The sequence below is a fragment of the Thermobia domestica genome, chromosome 8 (genome assembly GCF_964235325.1).
Source record: "Thermobia domestica chromosome 8, izTheDome1.hap1.1, whole genome shotgun sequence".
NCBI classification, from domain to species: domain Eukaryota; kingdom Metazoa; phylum Arthropoda; class Insecta; order Zygentoma; family Lepismatidae; genus Thermobia; species Thermobia domestica.
This window is the reverse complement of record NC_137461.1, coordinates 105,107,336-105,134,125: the sequence shown is the minus strand read 5'-3', so window position 1 is coordinate 105,134,125 and position 26,790 is coordinate 105,107,336. Positions and strand designations below refer to the sequence as shown.

At 34.3% G+C, this 26,790-nt stretch overlaps 1 protein-coding gene across 2 annotated transcripts in view; it reads right to left on the bottom strand.

Moving 5' to 3' along the window:
- Window positions 1-17,233: 17,233 nt before the first annotated feature.
- The window catches only part of LOC145693108 (acid sphingomyelinase-like phosphodiesterase 3b), a 670,115-nt gene continuing 660,558 nt past the window's right edge, over window positions 17,234-26,790 (bottom strand). Inside the window, exons 8-9 of one of the 2 annotated variants that reach the window (XM_081768814.1) lie at window positions 25,321-25,337; window positions 17,234-22,345 (exon numbers count right to left, since the gene is read on the bottom strand). The gene's annotated coding sequence lies outside the window, so the exon portion shown is untranslated. The remainder of the gene's footprint in view (window positions 22,346-25,320; window positions 25,338-26,790) is intronic. The other variant, XM_081768813.1, reaches the window with a different exon arrangement.

Below are 26,790 nucleotides of genomic sequence, written 5' to 3'. Positions count from 1 at the left end.
CAAATGCTATGACATGTTAAATAAAATTCTGTTCTTAAAAAATAAAAAATGCAGAACAGTTTATCCGATTAATCACCTTAATTAATTAGTAAGTTCATTCTCCTCTCTTTGATTGGAGCAAATCTGTCTAATACATGCTGGTTGAACTCTGGTATTCTTATTGTCAGGTCTTTTTCGATGGAAAGCATAACCAATGGTGATAACTTTTCTTGGGACATTCAATTCCTTGAAAGTGTCAATTCTTTCTTATGTGGAAAAAAACATTTCGTCTTTTGCTGACGCCATAGGTACTGTTAATATTAACTTAAAAGCTTTGTAGATTTACTAAATATTTTTTCTAGATTATTGCGAACGATTCATTCTAGCAAACTCAGCCCTTGACAGTGATCCGAATTCCTCTTCAGCGTTGACTGAAGAGAGTTCGTGGCAGAGATTAGTGTTATAAAAAAAATGTACATTGAACACACTTTATTCACAGTTTATCCAGGAAAATTTAAAATAAATTGAGGAAATGTATCTGGTGCAAACAACACTACTGCATAAGATATCCTGTAAATTTAAACTGGATTTTTTTTTTCGAACACACTCCTGAATTGCCCTTTGCTTGTTTTGTCTAAGCCTTAATTGCAAATTTTTCCTCAGTTGAAAGCTGGTCAATGTTTTTTGTAAGTTATTTACAGAAGTCATGGTATACAATTCATTCAGAATTTGTAGGTTATTTACAGAATTAAAGCACACACAATAAAATTAACCCTAATAATTAAAAACCAAAACAGCTGATACAAAATAGGTACTGGTATATGAATTCCGAATATCACATATTCATACATCAACACACACACACATGTGCGTAAAAGAAAAAAAACTACATTCCAAATCATCCGTCTTGCTTGTTACGCAATGCACGATGAACACAATATACTTCCACATGAGGCGAAACAATGCCTACCAATGTGATATGTTCTGGAAAGGAAACCTCTAAACCCGCCAGATGAAGGATCAGCATGTAACAGAAGCCAAAAGAATCAAAGAACATCAAAACAAAAAGCACTGCCAGTTCTACACACAGAAATATTAACTGGGAGGGGTCCAAAGTATTTGAGGGAGGTCCAATACGTCTACATAATATGGAACCTATCTTATACTGCACCTGAAAAGACGATAAGTAATTCTTACTTACTGTCATCTATATTTTTTAGAAAAAATGATAGAACGATTATTTTTATAAGAAAAGAAGAGTACATGATGAGGCGTAAAATAAAATATTTAGCCTACATCAATCGTTTCTGTGTTGGAAAACTATAGTTTATTAAGAAAGTCTACAAATGTTAGTCAAGTTTCGAAATTTTTGTGAGGTCCGGACCCGGTGGACCCCCTCGTGACTACGCCCCTGAGCATTGCTAATTAGTCCCAAATTCAATGTGGCGTTACCATTCAATGTGGAAATTACCAAGAGTATAAAATATACTTATTTTATAAAAGAAATATGTTTATACTAAAATACTATCCACAGAGGGGGGGGGGAGCGATTCTACATACTGACTTATTAATATTTGATTCACAAATTACTGTAGAAGAAGCCTTCATTATCAATATAAGCTAAGAATTAACTTGTAAATGTGGGTCTACTTTCATTTGTTTTCTCCTCTACTACATATTTTCTTTCTTATTTTGTAATTTTGCAATCACTTTTTTTAATTGTCATTATATTGATTTGCTTCAGTATAAGTACCGTAATTTAAAAATATGAATGCATAAAAACAAATTCCATTTGTTAATTGCTAGTGAAAGAAAATTCAGAAATCTTATTTAGCGTGAAAAACCTTCTCGTTCACTGGAAATCGTGCTGTGTTGCAGAAGCACTGCAACGACCAGTCCCTTTAACTTCTGAGATAGGGGAAAGGAGACTTAACATTTGCTCCAATTCCCGCGCTGAAGGAATCTGGTCGTTGCACGCTCGCTGCAACACAATGTAAATTAGAGACTCTGTGACGGATTATTTTTCGCTTTTTAAAATGGATTAACGGAACGGACAGTTACAGAAGTAAAAACTGTTATTTAAAGTGTATATATGCAAGTATTAAAAAGTATTTTTTCTGTTCTTTACTACTATTGATAATATTTTTTTCTTGAAATACTTTGGTCGTTGCGCAACGCTGCAACACTAACATTAGCCGCCACTGGTTTTGATGATATTTCACATATTCTCCCACATGGTTTGTCTCACTATTTCCTCAGTTGTGATTAAAAATAAACAAATGACACCCAAAACGGTATACAGAGCTTTTAAATTCGGGATATATTAATTAGCGTCTACCCTGTGTTTCACTATTAGGCAAAATTATCATGTTATGTTTACTAAAATGCCGTCCATTTTCATTTAAAAGATTTTATTATTGTCATTATTATTGTGAATCTAACAGGACGTTTATTAACAATCGTATTTCACTCAATTTCACTTATCTGCAGTGACTATAATCCTGGATCATTTTGTAAGTTCAAGTGTTTGGTGGAAATCTTCATTGGCTGCTAGCACTGTTGGCAGAGAAAGTGTTGACGATGTCGAAGATACTAATTCATTGGAAACCAGTGACAGTTGAGACGAGCCTGATTGCTCTTCAAGATTGTTTAGCTCTTCTCAATACAAATTTGAGTCTTTAGTTGTTCCCCTTTTTATAATTCATTTGGCATATTTTGTAACTCTTATCTCTAAGTTTACTAGTTTATGAGATTTTGTATAATTACCCTTTTTGCGTTTCGTTATCGCAAAATAATTTTCTTCTCTTTTCTCTAATGTAAAGGTTGTACATTCTATTTTGCAAGAGTCTGTATAGATGTAGATGTGGAAGGAATACAATAAATAATGTATTTCCGGTAGAGAAATTTCTAGAACATTCCAGAATTTGATGACATTAATCATTTATGTTCTTTTCTCTTCTAAGAATTCCGTGTCAATAACAATTAATTATATTAACCGATATTGATAATATATCGTAAACATTTAACTGAAAATATATTAATATTTAGTGTAATCGATCTACCTATTGTAACAAATAAGCCTAATTGAATTTGGTTGTTGTTCTGGAAGGAAGAGAAAGCGCGCGGAGAGAGAAAAAGAGACAAAGAGAGAGAAAAGAAGAGACACACCGCTACGAGAAGGAGACTACAATGTAGTTTTACCGAGGAGTTTTTATTTAAGGTTGGTTTAAAGGGACAAGTTTTGTCGATAGATGGCAGTACAATCTTCGTATCTCTTCCATGTATTTTTTACCCTTCACGAAAATGCACGATTTCTGTTACAAAGTTCAACCTGCAGACTTCAAATTTTTAGAAAAGTAACTTCATAACCTATTAAAGGGAACAATCCGTGCCGATTTTTTATTTAGAATTTTCTTCATTGTTGAAATGGATTGATTGTTGAAATGGATATTCAAACCTTTAACAATGGAACTGCTTCAACAATGAAGAACATTCTAAATAAAAAATCAGCACTGATTGTTCCCTTTAATAGGTTATGAAGTTCCTTCTCTAAAAATTTGAAATCTCTACGTTGAAATTTGTAAAATAAATTGTAAATTTTCGTGAAAGGTAAAAAATACATGGGAGAAATACGAAGACTGTAGTGACATCTGTCGGCAAAACTTGTCCCTTTACACTAACCTTAATTTCCTCTAAAGAGGAACCAGATTCATATTCTAATTTCTGAGAACAACAGAACTATGCCAGAAATAAGAATATCGTTATGGAGAGTAGTTGGATGCATGGATAACCGGGATATGATAAGATAGCCAGTATTGTGGAATTCATTCCAAGTGTTGGACTGTTTCCTGGGTTTCCCTTCCTTTGTATGCAGGTAGGACAAAGTAAACTGGCACATTCAAGGAATACTCAGCTTCCGTTGTGATCCAGTTCTAGTGAACATAATTTTGCATCAAACGTTGTATAATACAGGCCGTTCCAACGAAAGCAGTAATCAAATCCGCAAATATGAATCTCTACATGTGTTTAATACAGGGTCAGTTTGATGTTTAAGCCATGTGTTAACTGTAAAGCCCCACACCTGTAAAGCCTGCTCGCTCGCTCTCTCTCTTCTCTGTATGCCGCTCCAATGTCAATATATGTATATTAATTCATTTTTTCAGTGTTCTCAACTAAGTTCAGTACAAGGAGTATAATATTAGCATTGCATAATAGCGTTTGTAGTGTCTTAGGTCATGTCCAAGGATAACTAATAGGTTGACGTATGATAATTATATTAAATACAGTTTTATCTCATGCGAGTTAATGATGATTTATGTTGTGATCCACGTTTTGTCAACATGACAATTAGTAGGTCGACGTGTGACACTTCTCTTTTTAATATCCTTTTATTTAAATATATAGGATCACCGAATCTAGTCGTGTATACTCCTATCTAAATGACAATAAAATCAGTTGACGTATGACACTTGTTTTGTAGTAGATTTGCATACTAGTATTTTCATGTTATTTTTTCGTTGTGTCCTGCGTCTTGTCGGTATGACAAATCAACGTTGACGTATGACACAATTACTATCTTATATATGTTGCTTACGCTAACCTATATCATATGTTGTATTACATAATTATATTCTCTAGTAAACTTAATTAGCATAATATATTATTTTAGTCTTGTCGATGTTGTCTATCTAAGCCCACATCTAACCGAGATTGGCATATCGCTAGGTCCTAGATCCTCGTAAGGTTGGTCTGATGAATATATATAGCTATAATCTGAAGGGTTTTAGTTTGTATGATTTCGGTGTTAATTCTCAAGTTGTGGGCATATGTCTGTTGTATTCATCATTTAGTGTGTTAACTGTCTACTTCGCTCGGCCCATTACTTAGATTCTAATATTCCTATGCACTTGTCTTTAAAGAAGGTTGTCTATTTGAATACGATAATTCTGTACCACTTCCTCAGTCACCTGCCCAGTGTTAGCAGTTGTAACGAATTAATTAATCTGTAATGCTTGTCTTGTTGTGAAGTTTTTTCGTTATGATGAAAGTGTAAGGCAAACGCTCCTATTAAGATTCGACCAGCACCCAAGGTAGTCCTAATTTGTAACTGACCCCGCACTTGTAAGTCACGTTACTAGTTGGAGCATGGTGTAAATCTTGTGTTGACAATGCAACTGATACTGCTACTCTCATAATAGATAGGCCTGAAGTGTGTAAATTACAATTATTGAAGGAAGGTGAAGTGTAATCTTAGTGGAACCTTAATGAATGCTTCAACGCCAATGTGTTTACTTCAATTTATGGTGCCGTTTCCAACTTATGAATCTGTCATAACATGTGCTTGGAATTTAACTGTTTATGTCTGAATCTGTTTATTGTTTTCAGGAATTGCATAATGTAGACAGATCCTTAACACACCTTTTGATGCACTGAAACATCAGCAGGGCTGCCAACTCCGAGTGATAATTTATGAACTACGATTTTCCTAGTTTCCCCTCACAGAGGCCTCATCCGTTTAGTTATCGGTGGAAATGAAAAATTGTTTTTTCAGCTCCATAGTTTCCAAGCTACTCCAACTAAACAAACTGAAAATTAATGACAGAACATCCATACGTATGATTTACGAGTCAATTTACATGTTTTGCAAAAAAAAAAAAAAAAAAAAAAGATTTACACCTTCGGTTACTGTGTTGTTCCTAGTGTACTTCAATCGTTGCTTCCTAGTTTAAAAATATATGCATAAACAAGGCTTCATTTTGGTATTACCATTATTTGTGTATTGCTTCAGGTTCAAAAGTTCTACTATCCCAAACTCCGGGTTGCATTTTATATTGGACACCCTGTATAACAGGTATTTAAGCCGGCTTTTTTATTAGTCAAGTCAAAGATGGACCAAAGAACACCTGAGATGCATTTTGGAACTGGATGGTCAACTTGGCCGCGGCAAGTGGGAGCGGAAGCGCGTGAATTTTTTAATTTTTTCTTAAGGTCAATTTTAAAAAGAAACCTGACGTAACGAGAGTAACGACAAACCGTAGTAAAAGTGGTTCAATGGTCAAGGTTTTCGACCAGTAATCTGGAGGTCTCGGATCTAATTCACATCGGGCAAATATTTTTTTTTTTTTACTTTAGGATTTTTGATGGTGATTGGTCGGCGATGACACACGTTTTATTATATTCAGGTATTTGAATACTCGAATGTTTCAATACTTGAACTATCAAATCTTCAGGAATAATAATAGTAATTATCTCGTAGAAGATTAAAAGTTAGAAACTTATTATCGTTCAGGTCATACCATTACAAGCAGAAACGTGACATTTCGCAAAAAAATTTCGGTTTTGGTTAATATTGACCACGAAAACAAGAATTTCTTATCTCGTTTCTAAAACAAAACAAACAAAATCGGGATGAGAATTAATATTTTACATTCGAGACGGGACAAGGCTAACTCAAATTATCGTCACGCATTGGAGATGAGAATCGAGATGAGACGAAAAGTATCGTAAACATTTCTCGTCTTATCTTGATTCTCGCAATACTGTATTTTCATTCATTAAGTAACAATTGCTCTGTAGACTGAATATTATACGCTATTTTGTTACTTTGTATTTCAGAGCTCATTGAATTATGGTCTGTCTAGGCATTTTTGTAGCAAAGTTTTTATAATTACATCTGCATATCCTAAAAGTTAGTTTATTATGTGTCTTACTGTTGCAGTGATATTCAGTTATTTTTATTACAGTTATTTTCCTTAAAACATACAGTAGAATACTTTCTACATGAAACTCTAGTGGAACGCTTTCGTTTAATATTTGGGTAGTTGCAGAGGTGTATCTTGGAGGTACGGACCCCCTCCCCGAAATCCCGACTTTTAAGTAAGTTCTGCCAAATTTTAGGGCAACTTTAAAACTTTTAATACCATTATTATTATTATTATTATTATTATTATTATTATTATTATTATTATTATTATTATTATTATTATTATTATTATTATTATTATTATTATTGAAGTGCTGTGAATTTAATGGTTCACCATACTCCACTCAGCCCTTCCTAGTGGGCATTGTGCTGGACAAACGCCGTGTGTGTAGGTTTTCTCCGGATTCCGCTTCTTCCCACTTTCTTTATTCCAATATTCCTTTCATTCTCATCATCGACGTCTTCGTTAGCTTAGCCGGCATAACGGTTACTTAAAAACAAATTTTCTTAGAGCTCTTGTGAGTTCAGTATCCCTACTTTCTACATGAAATTTGCCTGGAAACTTTTCGTTTAACATTTAGCTAGTTGTAGGGACGTATTTCCTGGTAGTGCATGTATTAAAATCTGTAATATCACCCCTAACATTAGGCAAAAGTTACAAAATAGTCGGGATTGGAGAGAAGTGTCCGCACCATCGGGACATACCCTCTGCATCTCCCGGCTTTTTCGATTTTCCCATTTCTGATGTATCATACGAACAAGTAAGTGGTACCATTGGAAAGTATGATCTATCCTGAAAAAGACGAGGAATGAACCATGATCTACAATAAATAGTAAGGAAGCAGTAGCTGTTTGAGTGAAAGTCTAAAATTTACCTAAAAAAGTGAAATCCTAAAAGGATTAAGTCTTTTCATTAAGAAAAAGCACTCTGAAGAGTTATGGGAAAGTGTAACTTTTCTTTAACAATCTTTATCTACGTTTTGTTAATGAAATTCTAATTTACAATAACCCTTATTTCCGCACAATTCTCTATAATATTTATGAATATATCCAGATTTAGTCCTTCTGTTTCCTTATTTAATTCTAACATTCTACACTCAAACAAGTATTTAGATATTTTTTCCGGATGCATATGAAACAAATCTTGAATATCGACATACTTATTCCTCATGTTATAATTTTCCCTATTTTTTAGGTTCCAAAAGGAGTCGCAAAAATATCTTTTTGTTTGATATCCACTATCTTCATTAAATCTTCATACCATTCATCTACAATATCCTCATGACGTTACCACTATTCAACATAACCATAATAGCTCTATCTTATTTTTTAACTTTCGTCATTATCGCCAAGGAGTATCAAATCACAATAATCTGTAATTTCCATTACAAAGTTATTCTTTTCATAGTACATTCCATTTCCATGATTTTCAGGCTGTAAAATCTCGTTAACTGCCTCTTCCAATTGGCGAGTACTAATGATATATTATTTTCAACACTTCTTATTGGTAACGTATTCATTTCATTATTATATTCCACTGTACTTTTTATTTTAAATGAATTATTCATGTCAGTATCGATGCCAATCTCAACCCTATTAATTTTCATAATAATATTCTTTTCGGAAGCTTTAGCTCGGTTAGTTTTATCACACTCTTTTATTGTTTCCTCTAATTCTCTTATTTTTAATAATATCTAATTTTGCTCTCGCTCATTCCATTTAATAATTTCTAGCATACTTTTACTCGTTTTATCTTTTATCTCTACCTTTTCTAATTTCTGTACCATCTCTGGGACCTTGAATAAAGAGTTGAGAAAAAGACTCATAAAATGCTTCGTGTGGAGTGTTGTACTGTATGGGGCGGAAATGTGGCCATTACGTAAAGGTGACGAAAATCGACTGGAAGCCTTCGAAATGTGGGTGTGGAGAAGAATGGAAAGAATTAGTTGGGTAGAGCGGAAAACGAATGAGAGAGTGTTAGAAATGGTGGGTGAGAAAAGAACACTTTTAGATATTATTAGGAAGAGGAAGAGAAACTGGTTGGGACATTGCCTAAGAAGAAATTGTATCATGAGGGACGTCCTAGAGGGTATGGTGGCGGGAAAGAGAGGGAGGGGCGAAGGAGACTACAATTAATGGATGATATTAAAACAGAAACATCATACGCGAAGACGAAAAGGTTAGCGGAGGACCGTGGAGCATGGGAGCTTCTCAGCTGCGGCAAGTGACCTACCAATAAAGGCAGAATACCTATGATGATGATGATGATGTACCATCTCTATCATTTATGCGAGTACTCACATTCGACATTTAGCGATTAACTAAATGAAAAATTCACTATTTTAGAAACACTCTCTTCGTTCAAATCAGAATTTTCGAAAACGGTGAAACATGAATTCCCTCATCTTTAATGAAGAGTTTGTATACCGAGCTTCATTCTTCTAACTTTACCGATTAGTAAGATACATTAATTTTAGCAACGAATGACCCCACTCAGAGCTTATGGAAATCTGGTTTCCGTTAAATTGGCCAGTATTGCAGTATGTTGTGTGTTTTGGTCTCCCAATGAAAAGTCTCAATGGGCATGAAGCCCGAAAACCCCATATTTTTGAGACATCCGCTGAATATTATCGTCACTTAAAAGGCATACCGGTACGCTCTTTCGTAAACTGAAAATAATAATTAGGTCGACAGTTTATCTATGAAGTATGAACGAATCTCAATAGGGATACTAAGGTTTTGGGGGTCGCTGATTCCAAATCCGAGGTCGGTTAACTTCCATCACATCAGGTTCAAGGTCGTTTGAGGGTCAAATCGAGAGGGAACGTTACAAGAATCTGAACAAAAAGTACATAAATGTTCTTTGAGTCGCTGGATCCCATTATGTCATTTTATTGACCTGACAAGGTCATTTCAAGGTAATTCATTGTCATTTCGAGGTCAAACTTGAAACATTACCGAAAAAAATTGAAAACATTCCTAGATTGGTTTCTAGAGTAGCTGATTCCAAATCCGAGGTCGGTGTTAACCGAATTTACCAGTTATATTGTCCACCAGTTATATTGTTATATTATCCAGTAAGTCATTTGCAGGATTGTTTTCTCCAATAAACATTTGTTCTGCATCTCACATCTCATCATTCTTGAACTTCAACCTCCAGTATTTCACCTTCATTTCTATCGTTGTTCACATTAAGATTATCAGCATCATGTATGTATTCCAGCAGAGCTCGACTAGGGTATTTGATTTGTTGTTGATGTCGGGCCCATTATAAAACCCATAGGACATTGGCTACATGTGCACAACAACCTATTGTACTAGCACCGGACTTACAAAGTGCATTAATATCCTAATATCAGATTATGTACTTCCATGGCCAATAATTCGTCATAATTCACTGCAAAACGTATACAAAGCTGATATCGAGTAGCGTATCTAAATCTTAAAAAGATTCCAAAGTATAACAATCCTGACTCAAATCCATTTCTATCTAATTGAAAATTCGACGGTTTTTCAAGTTTGACCTTGAAATGACCCTGCAATGACCTTGTCGGGTCAAGAAAGCGACGTAGTCGGATCCAGCGACTCAGAAAACATTTAAGGTAATTTTTGTTCAGATTTTTACGTTCTCTCCCGATTTGACCTTCAAATGACCTTTAACCTGACGTAATGGAGGTTAACCGACTTCGAGTTCGGAATCAGCGACCCCCAAAACCCTAGTATACCCTAGTGGGACTCATTCATACTTCATAGATAAAATATCGACCTAATTATTTTCAGTTTACGGAGCCTATGTCTTCAAGTGACGACAATAATCAGCAGATATTTCAAAAACGTGTGATTTCCGGGCTTCGTACCCATTGAGACTTTTTATCAGGGGACCAAAATACACAACATACTGCAATACCAACCAATTTAACGGAAACTTGATTTCCATAAGCTCTGAGCGGGGTCCTTTGAATCCCTTAACTCCACTTAGGATTGCATTTCCAAAACTCCTTCCACACCTCCTGCTTTCGTCACGAAACAAGTATTCTGTATAAATTTCACGTTTGTAGTATGATTTCGAGGGTGATGAGTCGTGCATTTTTATTCTTTATGTAATGCCGCAGATATTTCTGAAACAATACTGATACTAAAAGTTCTCTTTCACAACTATCGATAGACGCAATCACATCAAGAACATCTTTATTGGGGGTGATCCAAACTCCAAAGTTGCAAGCAGTTTCCTCTTTCTCAAGGTTGCTTACTGTATTTGTTTTAATAAAATGTAGTTTACTATCACTTATTAATATGTTTATGTAATAAATAAAAAAGTCATGGCATTCCAGCCACGAAAAGTTATAGTCAACTAAACAGTTAATAGTTGGGTGATGTGTGATGATGTAACTGTTCGGCTACAAGAGATTCAAGTAATATAGAGGTTGATATCCTTATTTTGAACCGAATTTGAAGGTGACTCTTACCTAGGAAATGCCGTGTTTCCACCACCGGTTGTGTTCGATCTGCAGGCCACCTCTATTGACAATTACCGGCAGCACACTTTGCATTGCAGGAGGCTGTGTTGCAGCTAGTCAATGGGTATTGCATCCTGGTCCTCTTTACAAACTTTCCACAGGCCGGTGAGAGTATGGACTCAACTATGGAACAAACGCCATTTCAGAAGTCCAAAAGCATAAAAATCCATTGGGCTGGCATCTGAACTCTTGACATGAATTTCATAGAAAGGAATTGCCGAAATTCCAGTTGCCTGTTTTATACTGTAATTAAATTCCAGCGATGTTTTCGTTATGATGCTGGATGGCTTGTCTTGATGCAGCTCAACCTGACTCACATCTTGTTCGTACAATGCTGGGATTTCATACTAGTACATTTCAGTCAGAACATGAATCTAGTAGTGCACAGGATTGATTTTGTCTTTTCACTCCACCTTTCGGAGACGCAGTTTGCATCTGAACGAGAGAAACGAACCACAATCATGAAACCTTTTTGAGAAACGGTTCTAGCTGCTCGCGTCGGTGTGATGGGACCAGGATTCTGTGCTCCATATTTCCGTATAATACGAATTACGTTGGCACGAGCTACTCGAAAATTACGCACTTGCATATTTCTTTGATGTGTCATATCGTTGGAAGGGGCATAATGAACACCTTCTAAATCTGTTCAGCTACGATAGCATCAAAGTACGCCCAACAACACTATTCTACTACGTCACTAACGAAATATTGTTGCTTGCATCTTGGCAATCTTACAGCGATGTGTTACACATGCGCGGTAGAGTTGCGTATTAACTTCGACTCGATATAAATTAATCAACCTCTGGATAAGAAATACAAACTAGATCCAATCAGTGTTTCTTCTGTCTTCCGTAAAGGCTTGACTTTCCCTTTCCTCGGATTGTATCGCCGCCTTCCTGGATCTAAACTAACTTAAATTGTAATATCTTAGTGAAACCTCCTTACATTTTGAATTTACCCCTGGACAAAATTATTTGGAAGGAAGACTGGATCTTATGTTATTTTTCGACTGATGGAAATGTATCTCTGAAAAATTTGACGATTCAGCAAGCGGTAAGTAATGTCATATCTGTTTCTTAAAAAAATAATAGTAAAACTAAATTGTCTCTATGAGGCAAAAAGTAAATACGGTGTTTACTACCAACTAGGTGATCCGGATTTGAATCCTGGTGTATGTGAAACTTTTTGTAATTTTATCTCTGTACAATAAGGCTCTGAGGCTCACCCAGCTACTTTAAAATGAATACCTTAAATAATCTAGGGAAGTAGTTGACTATATAAGTTTCGAATTATGAAACAATTACGTCTTTTTGCCCAAGGTATGACTCAACAGTAGGCTTTTCGTAACCAGTACAGAGTAAACAATTTGCGTGAAGAAACGGAGTGAACGAGATGAGTCAAATTGCATAAAACTCGTACCTGCCATCTATGAAGAGAAAAAACAACCCACATATGGTAATATCTTATGGGATCGAGAGTCCTATTACTCTGATTTCCCCAAAACTCACAGTGGACGAAATGCACAATCTAGCTGTGCAAAAGTCCAAAATCAAGTTGCTTGGAATTGCACCCATTGTACGCGTAATGAGTCACAAAGAAATCACAGATGGCAGGGACAACAGTGGAAAAACATAATGTTCTGCAGGGAAATCGGTTTGGAAGTATAAAAGACGGGTTGTGATACAGTAGCAAATATTACTAATGGTGGTCAGATTTAGAGGGTCAAAGTTAACCCATCGTGCTGAAAGTTTGGTCGACTATTAGAAATCGAGAACTGCTGCATTTGCTGCTGCAGGGATGTACTATGATTGAAATACAAATTGACTGAAAAATTAAATGCGTTTACCACAAGTAAAACGCATACAACATCGGAAGTTGCTGTTTGTACAAAATGGTATGTGATATTGCATTTTAAGGGAAAACGATATAGATATCCACCTATATCCACCTTGAAATTTGTTTATGTGCAATAAATGAATGTTCTCCTGTGCAATAATGGTGACATTAGTTGCAGAAAACTGCAACCTGATGAGTGTTTAATCATTTTAGATACGATACTTATATCCCGGAGAAAGCGGTTTGATATTTGGCGTGAGGAAAAAACCCTAACTCCCAAAAATTCTGCAGTTGCAACGTATGCCTAGAGCAGACAGGGACCGGAGAAGACAAACACAGATGAAAATTAGTACATTCAGCAGCAAGTAAACAATTTTAATAGCAAAGTGTATAAAAAATGGCAGAAATCGAATCGTGGACTGAAGGCATTTTTATCATGAGATGGGAAGTGGCTGGATAACAATATCCAACATTTTAATAAAACTGGCAAAAAGCTTGGTGCGGAGGTCTGTCAAACAAGCAGCAAGCTACATCTCTTCTCTCAGGCAAACATAAACTACCTTGGGCGACAAATGTTAACTCTTTTGTTGAGTGTGTTTTCACTAATGAGGAAATCTTTCTCTTCTTTGCCGGTACGGAAAGTTGTTCAAATTCCTTCGGTGGTTTTCCGAGTGTGCTTCAGGATGTTGCTTCTGGTTTTGGATCATATTGTTAGTGTTGAGGCACCATGCTGACATTATTATCCAGCCACACTATCTCATGATAAAAATGCCTTCAGTGCACGATTCGATTTCTGCCATTTTTTATACACTTTGCTATTAAAATTGTTTACTTGCTGCTGAATGTACTAATTTTCATCTGTGTTTGTCTTCTCCGGTCCCTGTCTGCTCTAGGCATACGTTGCAACTGCAGAATTTTTGGGAGTTAGGGTTTTTTCCTCACGCCAAATATCAAACCGCTTTCTCCGGGATGTAAGTATCGTATCTAAAATGATTAAACACTCATCAGGTTGCAGTTTTCTGCAACTAATGTCACCATTATTGCACAGGAGAACATTCATTTATTGCACATAAACAAATTTCAAGGTGGATATAGGTGGATATCTATATCGTTTTCCCTTAAAATGCAATATCACATACCATTTTGTACAAACAGCAACTTCCGATGTTGTATGCGTTTTACTTGTGGTAAACGCATTTAATTTTTCAGTCAATTTGTATTTCAATCATAGCATCCCTGCAGCAGCAAATGCAGCAGTTCTCGATTTCTAATAGTCGACCAAACTTTCAGCACGATGGGTTAACTTTGACCCTCTAAATCTGACCACCATTAGTAATATTTGCTACTGTATCACAACCCGTCTTTTATACTTCCAAACCGATTTCCCTGCAGAACGTTATGTTTTTCCACTGTTGTCCCTGTCATCTGTGATTTCTTTGTGACTCATTACGGGTACAATGGGTGCAATTCCAAGCAACTTGATTTTGGACTTTTGCACAGCTAGATTGTGCATTTCGTCCACTGTGAAACTGACTCGTGGGTTGAATGGTTGTTGCATAACACCGCCCATGTTTCTCCACGGGAACTAATCTTGGACAAAGACTTCAACGCTTTGCATGAAGTTAAAAATTAACATTAAAGGCTTATTAAACGTTTTGGAAAGTTTCTAAGATTCCACCCATCGCTCGTTTGAACTTGGAGGCCTTCTTTTGTAGATCTCCATCTGAAGCTTTCTTGGTATTCTCACAATGGTTTGCTTTGCATTTCGCTATATTGCAACACAGTTTGGACACTGAAAGCTGATCAGAAAGATATTTGGCTGTACCGGAAGAGTAATGTGCCTCTTTCAAAGGGAATTTATTGATACGAAGTCACTGTCAGAACCTCTTAAAATATAAACTCAGAGCCCTTTATACATTAATTTAGCATTTAATTTAAATTTGTATGTTAAACTATGAAAAATTTTAGAATCTGTCCGTTGCCATAGACTAAATAATTTATTTGCCAAAATGGGTTCGTCAATTGGGGATATTTTAATTTAGAACTCAAATGTATACAACATTGAATAGTATAAAAAAAAAATAGGTAATCAAAAAAGTATTAAACATTTTGGCACGAAATGACCCTTAGTGAATCAAATCTCAGGGTATGAGTCGCAGCTGATTAGGTCTAACGCCATTTGATACCTGGCACTTGAAGTTAGTAGATATGTGTAACGTGTCGGAATTCTTATAATCAAATGTTAGGTTTAGCGCCGTGAAGATGTATGAACTTTCCGCAAAACTGCGCTACATTTTTCAATTTCATTCCGATAAAGGTGAAAATAGTGTTACAAACCAATGAAAAGAATTGTGGTGTTTATGGAAAATATATTTATCAAAATGCAACAGCCAAAATATGTTTCATCCTCTTTCGTTATGGAAATTTCGATGTACAAAATTTTATTCACAGTGGGCGAAAATCACAGGAAAAGTGGATGATGTTCTAGCAACAATGGAGCAAGACCGACATATAGGCAGCCGTGATATCGCCATTGACCTAAACATCAATCACTAAAAAGTAATAAACCATTTATTGAAAGCAGCTACAAAAAGAAGTTCGAAGTTTGATTACCAAATAATCTGATTCATAAGCATTTACTCGATCGAATTTCTATGTACAATCTCTACTGAAATGTAACAAACTCGATCCATTTTAGAAGCGGTTACTATCGAGTGATAAAAGTGGGTATTCTACAACAATGTGCGAAAAAAAAAATCATTGTCAAAGTGAGGATAAGCTCTACGGTCTGTGTGCAAAGCCCACACCGACGTCCAAAAGTTTATGTTATTCCTTTGGTGGGATTGGAAGGACATCGTGGATTACGACTTGCTGCTGGGGATAGAACGAAATACTTTAATTTATAATGTCAACAACTGCACGAGTGCACAGAGCAATTCAAAAGAAACGGCCAGAATTGGCCAATGCTGAAAATTACAGACCGCATACATCTTTAAGGATAGATCAAAAGTTGAGATATATCTATCGTATACCATGGCTGACTGACAGGTTTCAACATATCTATCGTATACTTTGGACCTGGCACTGTCAGCTTATAATTTGTTTCAGACCCTTGTGGAATTCTGTGGGATGGCGTCAAGTTAGTTTGAAAGAAAAGGGGTGAGCATCACTAGTCTTTTTTTTTTTTTTAACCAGAAACAACACAATTTCTACAGGAACGGGATTTGGGTGTTGCCAGAACAATGACAGAAAGTGATCAAATAAAACTGTGCATAAATGCTTTCATAATTTTATTTTTAAGTGTCAATAAATGTCTTTTCAATTTTGATCTCCGAACGCTCAATTTGTTTCAGACAATCTGATATTACGCACACTTAATATTATTCCTTCTATGACGCACTGAGCCATATTTCTTACTGTGTTGGGTTAATCAATTGGGATTTAATGTCCCATTCCAAGAACGTTTTTACATAAGGGAATACTTCATAGTACAGTATGAACAGTATTCGAGTTGTAATTCGAGTTAAGTACCTTCCTCCTTCGGAAATCGGTATTTTAAGATAATTTTAGTAAGAACATGCAAGTATTTATTCATTTATTTCTACAAAATGTTGGTGGGCAACATGGAAATTTAAAAACTTTTCTCTCGCTTGGGAGAGATGTTTTATACTTTGATAAGGCCTCTTCTTCGTAACTGCATCTAGATATTCTATCATTGGTCTTTCTCTTCCTGGGTTTCCTTCTGCCTTTCCCTCTATCAGCATGATGATCCAATCAAACTGATTAACCAAGTCTTCACCACTAATTGAGATTCTTTCCACACAAAGCACCTTAATTTCTAATACTGTAAAGAATTCATATCCTTCGAAGGCTATTCTAAGTAATTTTTTAAAAGAAATCAACGAAATATTACTATTGCTTGCAAGATTTTTCTGTTTCTTCTACCGCATTTTGAATATACCAAATTTAGATTGTTAATATGCATATTTAATTGGTATATAGAAACTTCATATCACATCACATGCAGCAAGAGTGCATAATTGTCCACAGTACTGTAGAAAAGAAGTTTGTTTAGATGGTCTGAGCTCTCTAACTAGCCAATTATAGTACTATGGAAAATTAGCGTTATTAAGAAATAGTACAATCTTCTATGTTTTTAATCCATATTGGATACTTTCGAAATAACGTTCTGCCTACACTGATTCATCATAACTTTATTTGTTGGTTTTACTTACATTTGATGCAAAATTATTGACAGAAGGGGCTATAAGGGGAAATATATACGCTTTTCGTGGTAACTGTATCAAAATAAGGAAGGTATAAATATGAAATAAATATATTTAACAAACAAATAAGATGGATATTTATTTATCTGTTTAAAAACAAATCTAAACTTGGTGCTAAGCAAACAAAAATACCCCATTCTGACAGAAAAATACAACAAACGCCAGGACAAAATTTGTTATTAATTGTAATGAGTCTCATATGAATAAATAATTATTTATTTTTCAATTATTCGTTTAACCTTTTCATTTAGAACATTGTATTTCTGTCTGTTCTGTTCTCCACTCTTATTTCACGTACAAAATATTAGCTGCAAAGTACAACTCAAGCTTTGTTTCTTCACATTCCATAATATAAAATCACAACACACGCACACATACATACATTCTGAAGATACAACAAGAATATGTAACACATGCACACACGCACACATACATACAAACCATTTTTCTGCACGAATTGTATAGCATTAATCATATGTATGTTTAGGTATTTTTTATTTTATGTACAAAGTTGCAGCATTGTTAACGTTACATACATTCATATACAATATTTAATTTACTCCCTGTTTACATCAACAGTATGTATATACAGTGTACTTATACGTTAAGGGAAGATGGAAAATAGAAAACATCCCAGTAATATAACTAATTTTTTTCTTTATATTAAATATCTCTTATTTATTAAAAACGACAGCATAAAGAAGAAGAAATTTTCATTTTTTTAAAAAATGTTTGATCATCCTTCCTTATTATTCAATAGTTTGATGGTTCGTACTTAAAGTAAAATAAATCCAAAGCTTCAAATATTTTTTTCCACTGACATAATTGTCCAATTACATTTTTCGTTTATGACAGTAAATGCTTATCATGTCTCACAGAAGCATTACATGAGATAATGTAACCGGACTTTTTCTTTGATAACCATTGTTGAGGTTTTGTATCTTCAGGTGCAGACCAAGGTCTCACTCACATATATCACTGAGCTTTGTTATAAGCAACTATTTAGTAATATAATAATTTTAGTGTAAAAGTTGATGAGAATGATGGGTAATGTTGAAAGATGACGGATTATATATAGCCTGTGTTATCTTTTCTGATGTTGTAACTTCTCTTTTTACATGAGCTAATATCATTCAGTGATATTTTTTTTAAAAAAAATCTTATCAAAAACATTCCATGTAATATATCCATTTTCAACATGTCTTTATTCAGTGGTAGAATCATACCAGTAAATACATTGTCCAGGCAGCCAGGAGGAAGAGAAGAAAAAATGTAAGGACGCCAAACAGAGAAATCTGAAGATATACTAAGATTGTTATGGGGAAAATGAAATGTATAATGTTTAAATTAGAAAAAGTGCAACAATACCTAGTTCTTTAACTGCTTTATTCTTACTCAACAAAATTATTATCCACGGGATGTTATAATGACCTAAAGTAGCCAATGAATTAATTTCGCGAATTTCCTAGATTCAATATTATTTTTAAAACCAAGATATCCAACACTCTTTCCAAATACTGCAATATATCAAAAACAATGTTAAAGGTTTACAATGTTTTTCTCTTTTAGTACAGTGTCTTCAAAAGATTATTCACTGAAACAGCATAAGTCAATTGTGAAGTCACACATTTTGATGATGTACTGAACAACAATGAGAAAATTCTTCAGAACACTAACTACTATAGGCTGTAGTACTTTGTAAGCACAAAAATAGTTACACTGAAACTTGTAAAATTGTCCACATCGTTAACACTGAGTTGGTCGCGCCCTCCACCTTTACGTAATTGGTCGCGCGTTCTACTATTGTAGAACATCAGTATTTATCTATAGCGATATGATTTTTAGCGATATTCGGTCTTGGGTATGTTAGTTATAGTATTATACACGTTTAAAAATATTTTAAAATTATTTTGTTTGATTAATACAAGAACATTGACAGAAATAAACATTTGGTAGGCCTATATCATATTTAATATATGACAATGTTGAACTGAAAATCGAGCAAATGTTTCGGTATAAGTGTTCATATAACAGCATAAATCTTTTTTATTATACATCGTACAGGTAGAATGATTTGATGTACTCGTTTTGAATGACTGCCTACTCCAAGCAATCGTCACACACGCCTTTCTGCTGGTCTGGGCACACAAATCTCTGGCATTTTTCAAAAGTTTTTACTTGACTTGTTGCGAGAATGGCAACAAAGGACACATTTTCCAAACCCAGAATCTCCGTCTTGTGGTAATGGAACACCTTCATTGAAGCCAACCAGAAGTTTCCTCTACGTCGAAGCTCGTTTGGCAAGGATTCCACGGCTAAACGTTGGCTTATTGCTGGTTTTATAAACCTAGATCAAAACCTAGATCATGGGGGAAAATTCATTCGCCTGACATTCTCATTATTCTTATATGCTCTAAATATATTAAGAGCATTAACACCAGCTACGTTTTTTCCTCAATTCATCATCAATTAGGCATTGAAAAAGATGCCTTGTTGGCCAGGCCTATGAAAAGCTGGTATTATATTGAAATTGAGTGTTCGTGGGTTTCTTGGCATTATGTGATCTACATACCAGCCAGAAGGTTCTACGTTCTTCTCTCTACCGATATAAAACGCACGAGTATCGAGAGAAGGTGATGCAGCAAGATCCATGACTTCAATACTGGCTTTTACTGGTATGTTTTCTTCTTCTTCTTCCGGTATATTGCCTCGTACATCTTCGGTATCACTGTAGTCAACTTTTTCTTCATCAAAATCTTCCTCGAGCTCCTACATGTCTTCAATCCCAAATGCACTTTCATAGTCACTTTCTGCATCTACTAACTAAAGACGCACTTGTTCTCTGTCATGCACTGACATTTCATATATTACAAACACGTATTTCACAAAAATAACGTGAAAATGTAAAACGAAATAAATCACTAATATGAAACAAACTTGTACGCCAATAGTCGCGCGATCTACAATAGTAGAACACTTATGAAATCATGGAACAAATATGAGCAGGTGCAAGAACAAGTGCTGAAAATTGACTCGAATGTACAGAAGGTATTCGGAGAAAGGTACATAACCGCTTAAGGTCGAGCGTGTTGCCAATTGCTCAAGATTCTAAAAATAAAACACCTGTTCTACAATAGTAGAACGCGCGACCACTGCAGTGATAACTTTATCACCTGATAATTTGCCGACATATTGTTTAAATATGTAAGTATAACCACATACTTTTTTTTACTTCATTGATCACTTTTTATGGAACCAAATGTGGCCAATTTAGGTCTTATGGGATTGAAAAAATGTTAACATTATTCTTGATTTTTTAAACAGAAAGATGACGTAAAAATCACTTGTAAGATTAAGCGCCGTATTATTCTATGGTCTTTAATATAATGAAACCTAATAATCAACTTTAGTGTAACTGGACTTCGGTAGAAAGTTTAGTCACTATTTCGTACATTTGAATCATTGTTTCAGTCCAGGATTATCTTTCCTTCGAAGACGATCTAATGCATCATTATCTCGTAGTAAATTTTGGCCCATTTCAAGCCTATGCTCTCTTATTTTATCTTCACTTTCTTTTGTTGAGTCTTCTTCGTTCATTATTAAAATATAGTTGTCTATGTTCTAGTATTATATTCTCACTCTGATCGACATGGGTATATATATATATAATGTCAGTTATTTGTAAAGTGCCCTTCATTCTTTGTGACTAACTTCTTGTTTGAATGTGTTTGTTTCTATTATCTTGTTTGAAAATAGAGAAAATGTTCTTCGTATCATTTTGTATGGAATATTAGTTATATCCAACCTTATGGATAGCACATTTCAGCTGCTTTAATAGTTATTTGTGTAAGTTATATATGTTCATTTAAGGTATACATATAATGTTTAGAATGTAGAAGTATATAAAAATATATTATCTGTTAGTTCAAAAGTGAAAAAAATAAAATAACTAGGTTATATCGGAAGAATTTCAAGTAAAAACATATAAGACTTTCACTTCATATTTCTTTACTTTTAAGTGGTAAGCAAAAATTCAGTTAATTTACATTGAATTTTGTATGACCAATATCACTATTATTAAAAATATTAAGTTAAATTCGTTTCAAATCATTACTAATAATAGCTTCTAATTGGGTTATGCAATGAATTATATTTAAAGTTAAGAAAACACACATTCCCTATTACGTCTTTAGAACATCTTTAGAATATAATGAGGCTCTGAATTGTATTGATTTATGAAGAAGAGATTATATAAATTTAAACATTAAATAACTAAAAGTATATATATATATATATATATATATATATATATATATATATATATATATATATATGATCGAATTTCGAAAGTATATAAGAAACTAAACAAAAACTCTCACGTTCAAATTTAACATATCTTAACCATATAACCAATTTCCTCTTCTCTATGCTGATATATGAAGTATGTGAAATAGCTTTTAAGTATACTTCAGCCCAAAATAAATGAAGATTAGAAAACATTAATGAAGTACATAAAATATCAGGAAGATGGACGTAAATTGAATTATGTATCTTTTATTTGTTTTTAATTCTTCGATATTTAAGAGAAAATTAAACATATATTTCAATTTGATTTTATTCTTTTGTATAGTCTTACAAACACAAATATTGTTTTTTGAATAACTTCTCGAAACAAACAACAATATTGATTTTAAACAATTAAACAACACTCATCTTGTTTTTCTTGTTTGTCACTAAGAGTTACAAAACAATTTGCTTAGTTTCGAAGTATTTTTATGTATGTATATGTTACAAGTTTTTAAAATGTTCTTCTAATTCTTTTAGTTTTATCTTTAAGGAACAACTCTTTTAATTTGTTTAAAAAAATGCAAGTACAATCAATCACACGTCTCGTTTGCACAATTATGAGTATCACAGTGATGTTAGTTTAAATTTCTTGTTGGACACAGAAGTACAAAGTTTAGACACTGAAATTTCTTTCCAATATATACTTTTAGACTTCATTCTGTAAGTCTTGCTCAAATCTGTAAAGAAAGAAGAAAGAAATTAAGAATTATTGAAGAAGATCATAAGAATTTAAAACTATTTGGTCTAGGAATTAATTCGTGCGGTTGGTACGCACACATTGAAGCTGTAGTACAAACACAAAATACATAAATACCTTAAGAAAAATATTGTCCATCGCTAGCCACCACTTTCGCCCATCTGTCAAGCAATGTACGGATTCCGTGGCGAAAGAAGTCCTCATCCTTGGAAGCGATCCAGTCAGAGACCCATGTTTCGATATCTTCTGAAGAAGTAAACCGCTGTCCAATCAAATCGTTGTTCATGCAATCGAACAAGTAGTAGTCCGAAGGAGCAACGTCTGGTGAATACGGCGGGTGGGGTAAAACTTCCCATCCGACATTTTCTAAATAGGTTTTGACCGGTTTTGCGACATGTGGGCGAGCGTTATCATGTTGAACAATAAGTTTATCATGTCTGTTCTCCCATTCTGGTCGTGTTCTGGCCAGAGCTTGCTTCAAACGCATTAATTGTCGTCGATAACGTTCTCCATTCATAGTTTCACCCGGTTGCAGCAGCTCATAGTACACCACACCTTTCATATCCCACCATATGCACAGCATAACCTTTGCACAGTGAATATCTCGTTTTGATTGTGATGGACCTGGTTCACCTGGTTTCACCCAGGCCTTTTTTCGTTTAGGGTTCTCGTAATGGATCCACTTCTCATCACCCGTAATAATTCGATGCAGAAACCCCTTTCTGCTCTGTCGTTGAAGCAGCAATTCGCAAATGGTTTTTCGTCTTTCAACGTCTCTGTCTCTCAATTCATGTGGAACCCAATGTGACATCTTTTGAATCATTCCCATGGCTTTCAAGCGTTTGGAGACTGTTGTTTGATCAACGCCTAATGCTGCTGCAAGTTGTTCCTGCGTTTGACACGAATCCTGCTCGAGCAATGCTGTCAATTCTTCGTATTGAAATTTTTTTGGCTGTCCAGCTCGCTCTTGGTCTGCCAAGCCGAAATCACCACTTCTAAACCGTGCAAACCACTTCTGACACGTTCGCTCAGCTAGAGCATGGTCACCATACACTTCCACCAAAATACGATGACTTTCAGTCGCACTTTTCTGCATGTTAAAGTAATGCAACAGGACACCCCGCAAAAACACTTTATCAGGCACAAATTGCGCCATGTTCACTTAACTACAAACTGGTGTTGTTGACGCTTTAATCCACTGCCCTATACTACGAACGATACGCGATGACAGGGGTTTGCAACACATGTGTGGATACACGGAACTGTGGGACGCTCCGTTCGTTGCGCCATCTCTTGTCCACCCGCACGAATTAATTCCTAGACCAAATACTTAGTACAAAGTTGTAATAACTTCTAATGATTATAAACATTTGAAGCGCTTAGAGGATGAAAGTGTTATGTTACATTTTTATAAACGTTGAATTCTGGCGGTTCATGTACACTTATGTCCAAAATGATTGTCACATATCTATAAATGTCTTCTTGTAAGAATATAATTTGATAATGATTTGGTAGGGTACTTTTAATACTGATACTATGTGTATAATCGGGAAATGTATATTTGTGGTAAATGTCATAGGAAAAGAATTATAAATACGGAAATTAGAACGAGTAGAACAAAATGTTGCTAAATGGACAAGAAAGTTTTGTTTTCGTTTTATTGTTCTTATTTACTACTCTTTTGACATGAAATATGCCACATGTCTTTGCTGATTATACACATACTAACATTATAAGAAATACCCGGCGAATTCGTTATCAAATTATATTTACAACAACATATTTATAGACATGCGACAATAATTGCGAACATGAGTGTACATGTCATATATTAGTTACGCTACATTCATTTATCGAGTCCTTGCCTGAGTGAAGAGATTTAGGAACGATGAAGTGTGTATACTAATAGACAAAGTTGTGAAAGTCAATTTTTTTCCGAAATGTTAAATTAGTTACATACCACCTTTATCCTCTAACCGCTTCAATTATTCTAACACACAAGGAAAACTGTGAATAACAGAAGTCAAGAAGCTTAAACTTACAAAATAGACATATTTTGCTTTTCATGGAATTCCAGGAACCATACAATACTTATACTGTTTTTCTAAAACTATAATATATCAAGCTTCAAATAATACCTCAAGCCTTTCTTTTTATACTATTAGATATTAACTGTTTTCTAATTTATATCTTTTCCTAAAGACGATGTCATGTACTGTAGTTTCTTCATATAGTGTACACAAAATATTTGTACGAAATTGTGATACCAATACTAAAATTTCAGAAGTGCTCATGCATCTCCCCCAAATTCTATTGATTCATCCCTCCCAAAATAGTATCACCTTTAAATCTACATAAGGATTCTAAAATTCAACGCCTTCTTCCCTTCTTTTCTTCTATAAGTGACAAGTAACAAGGAATTTACACAACTTGTTACTACTATAAATAAATCCGTAAGTTTTTATATGGTCAGCACGAGTACCTTCAGCGAAGAAGACGCGAGTTCGATTCCTGGAAGGGGTTCATGAGGCTCACATCTCACGTTAAGCTCTCATATAAACTCAGTACTGAAAAAAGTGACTAAAAAAGTTCAATGTAACCAATCATTCAATTGATCTCCCCTTAAAATATCAATTGACGTACTTTGCCTTTCGACTGGGATAATATTTATCCACTTATTGCTTAGTCCCACCAATATCCCATCACTTGGTTATTTTAATCGTGATCACTACTGATAGAACACCAACGTAAAGCTGCTTTGATTCTCACTTACACTTGCTGCTTTATAATGGTTAGTGTGGGCAGCTGACGTAAGGATGTCAATGTAGAAATCTACTGTATATTGAATGTCGAAATTTCAAGCTCAAAATTTGATTTATATTAAGTAGAGTTACCACATTCTGAAAATGCCAAAATGTGGACATACTTGTAGTTGGAATGCACTATCCTCCTTACCTGGTTCATATGCTGGCCTGAAAGCATATAATAAACACAATAATAAGAAAGATAACCATGGTGTACCTAGAATTTAACCATTTAAATATAACTATGTGTTTATGTAACAGTAGCAAAGCAAAGTATGCGGACGGAAACTTTTACTCTCAAAGTTAGGATATGTTCGTATAAATGCTGATGTATGGTAATCCTAATGTTAAAGATACGAAGAATTTCCTCTTCTCTTTGCTGGTTTATGAAATCTATGAAACATTTTTTATTTATCTATTTTAGATCAAAATTAATTATAATTTAAAACATTAATGAGAAATACATAATAGATCAGGAAGATGGATGTGTATAATCTATATATGAGAATAAAGTGCAATTAAGAAAACTTAAAACTGTAACTGTTTTTTAACGAATCGTTTATAAGTAGGAGACTGCATAAGGTAATGGAGTTCACGCAACACGCATATAAAAAAAAACTTGAAAATAATATTATTTGTCTGTTGGTAATAAAGGTTACTTCTATATCACAAATATAAGGGTCTCTGAAAAGTCTTTGAAACATAACTTGATATTTTGTGAAATATGATAACATTTTTCAAAGTTATATGTAATTTCGTGCAACTAGGCTAGCTACGAAGTGATCACTACAAGATAATAAGTTATTTTAGAACCAATGCTAGACGACAAAGTGTTGCATTTTACTGAGGCACGTAAATACCAAATACAATATATATATATAATAAATTTCATACATTTTCAAACTTTTTATTCAAAGTGGTATTTTTTAATATTATCTTTATTGAAATTCTTAATAACCTTTTTATGTCCATCCATTGTTTGCTAATACCTAACTTATTTTCAATTAAACTTTTATGATTTTTCCTATTGCATGTGCTGCCAATGCTATTTTTTTTGATTGGCTTAATCGTCTATGTTAAACTGAAAGTTGTAACAATATTATTTGATTGTAACATAGTGAAAAATATAGTTATAATAATGTAACAAAATTATATGTAGCAAAACTTTTAAACAACAGTTTTCTAAATTAGTATGGATGTATTAACATATTATTGCACTTGTACTTGATAGTAATAGGGATAGAACTATGGATAATAGGAAAATCTTATCACTGAACTGGCTTGGACAGAGAAGATATAATGAAAGTAGTTACTTATTTGATCATTTATAACACTATTTATATAGATTAAAGTCAGAAAAATGTCATGCTGTGATTGATGATTTGACACTACCTACCTTGGATGGTACAAACATACACATGATAATTAATACTAAAATGCATTAACAGTTGTAAAACATTATTAAGATATATTGAGAATTTCGATTGTAAATTATCGATGGAAAGGCTCGAAAAACGGCTTTTTTTTTAAAAAAAAGAAAAGGAAGTTTTTTCTACGGCTTTCTTGCTTGGGAAATTTTTGGGATTTTTTTGAACATTTCAATTTTAGTGAAGAAATAGCA